The following is an 8183-nucleotide window of genomic DNA, read 5'->3' on the forward strand; positions in this document are numbered from 1 at the left end:
CTGCTTACTTGACATCACTGTCCCAGATGGGAGCCAGTAACTGGAGCAGCTCCCAGGGCTTGTCTCTCAGGGAGATGGAGTCGCACAGTCTTCTGGGCAGCATTCAACAGCTCACCCCTCTCCTGGAACCTGGCATTTTCTGGGGTGGGGGTGGGGGCCTGGGGGTGGAAGGGGATGTGACACTACATTCTGTAGGATTTCCCCCACGTTGACAGCCACCCCTAGAAGTCTCATTTCTGGACTTTGATTCCTCACATGACCTCTAAAAGGTTGGCAGTCCTGGGACATGGGCCTTTGTCTCACTCTCTTCTCTGTCCAGATATTCCCCAGGTTTCTCTTCCTATGCCACAGTTTAAATACCATACATACAGTGATGGCCCCAAATGACACCCCCATCCAGGCCTTCCTCCTCAGAATTCCAGACTCGACTAAACAACCATCTGCTTGCTGCCTTGGACCATGTATCTCTCTGGATTCTCCCCTAAAGCTTCTCTGCACAGTCCCTTTCTTCTCAGTCAGGGCTACTCACCTAGTTACTCAGAGTAAAAACCTAGGAGTGATCACCTTTGGTTCTTCCTCTTTTCTTATTCCTGTAACTAGCATTGCATCCTGCCTTCCTATCCAATCCTTTAGCCACTCCTGTCACCTCTACTTTTAAACATAGCGCAGTTTTGCCCACTTCTGTTAAGCTCTCCTGTACCCACCCTTGTCCAGACCATAGTCATGTTACACCTGGACTAATGCAGTAGCTTCTTCAATGCTCCCATTCTTGCCCACTACAATCATTTTTCTTCCCTGAGCAGCTACAGCTAGTTTAAAAAATTGGAATCAGATCATTTACACTCCTTGTTGAACTTCTCCAGTGGCTTCCTATTGCACCTGGAAAGAAATCCAAACCCATAGCTTTGGCCTTACGGGGCAAGAATCTTGCTCCTTCCTGACGTCCCCTGATACCATTTCCCCATGTCCACCGTACTCTGGCCGGCCACACTGGTTGGTTCTGCCTCAGGCCTTCTGTTCCCTTCCTGCTGCAAAGCTTCCCTGCAGGTGGCTTTGCATTCATTCCTATTCCCCAGCCTTCTCTGGCTACTCAATCTAAAGCAGCCACCTGGTTATTTTTAGCATATCAACCCACTTATATTCTCTGCAGAGCACTTTTTACTCTCTGGTATTTTCTTGTTTATTTTGTCTGTTGCTTGTCGTCCCCCCTTGAATGCATGTTCCTTGAGAACAGGTACCAGTCTGTTTTTGTGCATTGCTTTTTTCCTCAAGAGCCAGAATGAGGTCTGGAACACACTAGGTCTGAAATTTGATTCTACCCAGCCAACAAGCCAGTAAGTTAGCCTTTTACTATTCCATGGATGCTGCCGGAGACATGAGACTTCAGGGTCAGAAAAAAAGGACTTTATTACTCCCAGGACAGCAGGCAGCATGAGCATCAGCATGTTTGTGTCAGGTGTCCCTTGCCTCCAGTTCTCATGGGGGAGACATGAAGTTGGCCAGAGGGAGACTACAGGCATAGTGGGTTTGTGCTACAGGCGAGGAGCACTGACCTTGGGGAATCCATGACTTTTATATTAAGCAGTAAGCAAGCCTGCTCTTTGTCTCTAAGGAAGACATTACCTCATTCCTCAAGGTTGCTTGCTAATGACAACACAACCCCAAGAAATGGCCCAGGTACAGAGCAGTCAGGCCTTGTATACCCAGTGTCCTTCGCATACCCAGTAAGGTTTGTAGGAGCATGAGAGTCCCATGGAGGAAAGTCTCACCAAGAGGTATGTGGTAAATATTAGCTGAATGAATGAATGAAAGAAATCTAGTCTAGTGATTAGGTACCAGGTTGTAATGCCTGCAGATGGATTCACCTGCAGTCAACACCTGCTGGGCTCCGTGCCTATCACTTACTCTGGGATTCCCTTCTCCGTTGCTCTTCCCAGCCACCATCATGCCCAACTCCTGCCTGCACTGAGATACCGGTCTCTTTTTTTAAATGCTTGCTGAAACTGTTGCATCTTCTGTCACCGCCTGAGCTAGATAACACTTTCTGCTGCTGGGTGGGGTTTCCCCTCAGTTTCTGGGGCTGGGTTTGTCTTGTTAGAAACCGCCCCACCCACCGTCACATCATCACATCGCATTGCTGTTAAATGGTGCAAAACTGGCCCTGCCCCAACACAGGATGTGAGGAATGTTGACAATGTGCTAATGGTGGCATTTTCTGGGACACACCGGATGTGTAAGACCAGGGGTGTCTGCTGCAGTCCTCTCACCCCTTATCTAGAAAATATTCCATGGGATGGCATTAAATGGACCTTTCTCATAATCCAGAGTCCAGACTTAAGGATTTGGAGAGTTCAAACTGACAGTGTCCTGGGTTGACATAATTTAGTGATGCTGACTGACTGATAAAGCTTTTAGAGAGTGAAGAAGTAATTGGAAAACCAATCAGTTCAATTAGAAAGGTCAGATAGTTGGAACATTTACAGTGGCCTGCCCAGAACATTCTCACCCTGTAAGCCAACTGCATGGGAAGTTAATTGTGTTTGGAAAGTTGTCTGGCAGGCACAGAATCAGACCCCACACTAAGAGGAGCTGACCAGCTGGTAGGGAGGTGAAATGGCAGCCTGTTTTGGAAGCCTCATGCACCTGTCTTCAGAACAGAAACATACCTGTCAGCTTTAGCCTTATGGTTTACCCTGAAGAGTTCTTGGTTATAAGCCAGTCTTTGTCTCTTGGACTCTCCCTTTTCACTGTTTCTAGTGTTGACAATTCTCCCTTTTTGATAAACATATTCTTTTTCTTTCTCTGGATTATACTTCCAATTACTTTCTAGTCTTTTACTATACAAATATGTGAATACATTTTGTTAAAGATTCAAGCAACACGTACGTATACAGGGAAAAAAACACATGAGAGTTGTCTGCCACATCCCTCCACCATCCCCCTTCCAGCGGGACACTGTGGGAGGAAAGGTGCTGGTGTGTGGAAAGAACTGGACAAGACCTCAGTACCTATCAGTGATTTTTTTCTGGGAGAGGAGTTGGTGATTTTCATTTTTTTCTTTTCTTTTTCTGTATTAAAAAGTTTTTTTTTTTAACTCGTATTATTTCTATGACAAAAAAAAGGAAAAAAGAGCATCCCACAGACATGGTGTGGATGCTGGCTGTAGTCCCTTCTCTCTCTGGCCACATACATGCCACCTTACCTCCTCCAGCCTCAGTTTCTTCATCTGTAAAGAATGGATGTAACAACACCTCCCTTCCTTACAGGCTGTTATGAGTAAAGTATGTGAAAAAGCACCTGTCACATGATTGTCACTCACAGAGTACATTTCCTTCCAATATGGAGAAGTGCATGCTGCCCTGGGACCCCTTTGCTGGTCATTTCTAATTTTAAATGTGAGATGTTCCAAAGCCACAATGCATGTGTGTGGGCGTGTGCAAGAAGAAAAGGAAGGACATAATAAAACTCTTAAAAAGGGCACAACCATGTGAATGTACTTAATATCACTGAACTCGTACATTAAAAATGGTTAAAGTGGTAATTTTATAAGTATATTTTACCACAAAAAAAGCTTAAAGAAAAACTGCTAAAAGGAGAGTGGGAACACTGCTTTCCTTTCCCACACCCTCTGCATCCTGGACTTTCTCAGATAAAGATGCAAAGCCACATTTTGGGTGTTCTTGCAGAGCTTCAGTCATGTAAAGGCATTTCTCCAAAAGAGAATTAACAGCCTGTGTTAATTTTGCTGTTCTGGTAAATACAGGTCAAAATGCGGTGTGGAAAGTGTTTTTTGTTTGTGTGTTTGAACAACTCTAACTCAGTGATTATACATCTTGGACTGTAAGCACAAATGGTTCTTCGTCAGGGCAGCAAGTTGTCCCGGGGGAGCGGCCGGAGCTGGGCCCGGGCCAGGGCCAAGGTGGGGAGCACCTGGAAGGCAGACCTCTTGACTTCCTTCCCTGTGGACTCGCTTTCAGCTGCTGCTTCTGCCATCTCTTCATCGCAGCCGTCAGCACACTGGCTCCACATGTGGCGCATGTGCCGGGTAGTAACTATGCTTCCGCCGAGAGCCATCTGCTGCCCCAGTGAACTGACTGGGGCAGGGGCTCTGCCACTGTCAGGGCCCTACTGTGCACGAACGTTCTCTCCTCCCAGCATGACGTATGTGTCTCCACAGTGATCCTCTCTAAGGAAAGTGTTACCCTCTCCATTTTATAAATGTGCAAACTCAGGCCCAGTGAGGCTAGTATTTGCCTGAAGCCTCGCTATGAATAAGTGGCAGGATCAGGATCCAAATCTTGGTCTGTTTAATCTGTGAAGTCCACACTCTTCTCATTAGAGTTGGTTGGTCACTTCACTTGTCTCCACTGCAGTATAAAATAAGGGAAAAATAAAACAAGGCAGGGGGGGCTGGGTTCTGTGTGTTGGGCTCTCCCAGGAAGCTTTAAAAAGAACCCAGAAGGCCTGCTGCCACAGATTCTAACTCAGGTCTTGGTATGTTTTTAAACTTTCTAGGTGATTCTAAAGGTTAGGTGGGTTGACAACCCCTGGGCTACACCAATGCTTCTCAAAGTTAAATGGCATCCAAATTCCCTGAGATTGTGTTAAATGTCGATTCTGATTCTGTATGTCTGGGGTGTGTTCCTAACAGGCTCTGTAATGCTGATTCTGCTGGTCCATGCACCACACTTTGAGTAGTGAGGGGCTGAATGATCTCTAGCTTTCTGACCCCATCAAAGATGCTGACAGTGGAGCAAACAGTTCTAAAGCACAGGTGTTCTGTATCCACCAAGCATCCTGCATCCCTACGTCCTGTTCATCCTTATCTGTTACATGTAAGCAGTATTTCTGTTGGGGTCAAAATATTTGAAAGGCAAACATCAGTCATGATTCAGCATATAATCTGGTGAAAGGGGTGTGGACTCTGCAGTGTGTTCATATCACTGTTCTCTTGCTTACTGGCTGTGTGAGTTTAGGCAAATTACTTAATCTCCCTGAGCCTTAATTTCCTCTACTCCATATTGAGGATAATAAACCCATATCCCACTGGGATATGGGAAGTTTAAACAGGTTAATACAAAGCACTTTGTACCAATAGATGCTCAATAGATGGCAACTGCTGTTATCTTGGTGGACTTTGCAAGCTGATCTAATCTTATAATAAAGAGGTTAAAGGAAACTTAGTATGTGCCCTTTGCAAGATCATCAAACACAGACAGAGTCTGCCTTTGATCTGAATGTCAGGTGACATTAGGGCATAAGAAGTTTCAGAGCCTAGAGCCTCAGGCCAGTGTTTCTGTCCAAGGCTAGAGAAGGACAGGAGCAGAGAAGCCCTTCGTTGTCTCCTCCCTTCTCTGGATTGTGAGATTACCTCTCCATCTCCATTCCCTGCCTACCTGCAGCAAATTCCACAGTGGTTCTGGGTATAAACAGAGAGATCAGTAACTCTTAAGGTGTTGGCTTCAATGCTGTTATTAGACTAACCATTGGTAGTAATTTATTCAGTCAGACTGTAAGTGGGGGCCCAGGTGCTACGGAACAGAGATGAACAAGAATATAACAATTTTGTTATGTTCAAGTTTGTCAAGGGGAGGCAGACATTGAACAAGTAAAATATATATCCAGTGGCAATTGTGAAAAGTGCTATGAAGGAAAATAATATAGGGCATCCTAAAGAAAATACCAAGGATCTTGTGACATCGTCAATTTTCATTTAAAGAGCCTCTGACTGCCAACATATAGAATGGACTGGAGCAGGGCAAGAGGGAGGACAAGCAGTTAGGAGCTTTCACAGTGCTCAGGCCCAGATGGTGGCAGGGACCTGGGGAGAAATTGATGGAATCAAGAGGAGCAAATTCCCTTCCTTTGCCTTGATTATTATAAAATGTCAGCTTGTGGTTTTAATAGCTTTACAATTTTTTCCCTTTTTCTCGGTACAGAAGATACCATGTCATTATCACAGAACTTTCTAACCAGTTGTGTGGGGTTGGGACAGTGGCTTTCCCTCTGTGTCTTATTCATTCACTCATTTTTCATTCTGTATAATATTAGTGGTAGTAGCAGATGTTGATGTCAACAAGGTCGAACCTTTTTCCTTGCCTTGCCAGTTGGGGATTCCAAGATAACCCAAAGAATTCACAAATATGAAATTTTAAGCTTCAAATGAGTAGCAGAAGCAGAAGGTTTAACTATACAGAGCTACATTTCCTATTCTTTAAGAACTCTTGACTCCCTTTCTTCTAGGCCAGTACAGATCAGTGAAATTATAATCAGACTTTAAGTACAGGCTTCATTAGTGACGAAGGGTCAACACTGGAGGCCTCTCCAGCAGAACTACAAAGCCAGACTGTGCCCGGGCACCATCCCTAGCTCTAACCATGGGAATCTGAGAGGCAACTGGAGGGTGACTCACCTGCTGACGCTGACTGATGCATGCTGGGTCACAATGACCTCAGAACTGCCTCATACAAACCTGGCTACAATTACTTATACACCTGAACTTTAAATAGCTCAATTGACTTACAGAAATTAGTACTGCAGTAAAAACATTAAGAAAATAAACCTTCAAATGTTGCAGGTTGGGAAACTTGGGACCAGAGGGGTCAACTGGCCAACCTACGGTCACACTGCTGGTTATTTGGCAAGACCCAAGAACCTAAAATCAGGTTCATTTCCTTGGACTGGTATTGTAGGAGAGCTGCCTGACTTTGCTGCTGAGACGAGGTACTCAGCCATTAGTCTGAGTTTATTGGTAAAGTATGAGCTTCTACTTGGTATAATTCCAAGATGGTTGATGCCTCAGTGGCTTGTCTGAAGTTTTGCATAATTTGCACTGGGCAGTTCACTATTAAGGACTCCACACTCTTAATCCTCTAAATCTTAAGGATTCAGGGAAACCAAGACCAGCTTTTCCTCACAGAAAGGTTGGGAACCTCTGATCTTAAGTTTGGCTGGTTTTTTAAAACATTTTTCAAATATAGGATAATGCAAATACAAACGTAACATACACCCAGGTTCCTGCTACCCAGAATTAATGACTATTAACATGTTCTTCCAAGGTATCTAAAGAATCTTTTTTTCTTTAGAATAGCTTAGCCATCATAAGACAAGGCTGAATTTACCATCTTGCTTGATCAGCTAGATTTCTCTCCAAGTAGAAAATAGCACTAGGACAGGAAAGAGAAGAAAATTGTTTTTTAAAAAAGTTGTACATAAGTGGACCAAGTGATGAGTTTTGACAAATATCTATCACTGTGTATTAAATTGCATGTCGTTTGGAACTACATAAAAATACATGCTAATTTACATTATCTTTTTAGCTGTTTCACTTCCTCATAAAATGGGAATAACCTGGGGGTTTTTGTTTTCTGGCAGAAAATGCTTAGTTTCAAAAAAGAGAGTAAAAATTAAGTTTACAGGTTTCCAGTGGCAGAGATTAAAGGGAGCTAAATAACTCTGAAGAGTAATAATTCAGTTTTGTTGCCTAAAATTTGATTTTCATTTTGTTAAATTCTAGAAACATGTATGAATCAGAAGTCAGGAAGTCCGAATTCTAGAATCCGTGCTGCCACTAAGGCACCACATGGCTGCTGGCCCATCAGTTTACTGCTCGGGCCTGAAAACCTAATGTTCTATGCTTTGGGAATAGTTTGATTCCACTGTCTTCAAGGTGGCCTTTTAATTATAGCTTTGTCCTTTGATACCTTATAGTCCAATCAGTCCTGATTTCCTGCATCACATATAACAAAAACAAAAGGGTATGGACATGAGATAATGATGACAGATGAGGCTTGTTTATGCACAAAAGGCTGCTTTATACATAAAACACATCGCCTGGGTGCCATGCTTCCACTGGACGGCCTTATCTAGACCAGCTCCATCCCTGAGGGCCAGAGTCACCTGCTCCAGGATCCTAGTTTCACCTCCATGGAATCCCTTATATGTTGGCTTGAAATGTAACTTTCTTGATGTCAGGAGTTGTGGTTTTCACTCACTGACCAAATATGTGATAAGTACCTTCTTTTTGTTCGGGGCACTGTTTTTCCCCTTTATTTGAAGAACAGCCTAGAAGGTAAGTTATTTTAGCAATTCCTGAACTGTGTCCTGTATTTTCCCTGTAAGTGACTTTGCTGTAGACATCTTTACTACAAGCGTTTTCACCATAAAATTGGCCAGGAGGCAAT

This window comes from Manis pentadactyla, chromosome 1 (genome assembly GCF_030020395.1).
Source record: "Manis pentadactyla isolate mManPen7 chromosome 1, mManPen7.hap1, whole genome shotgun sequence".
NCBI lineage: Eukaryota > Metazoa > Chordata > Mammalia > Pholidota > Manidae > Manis > Manis pentadactyla.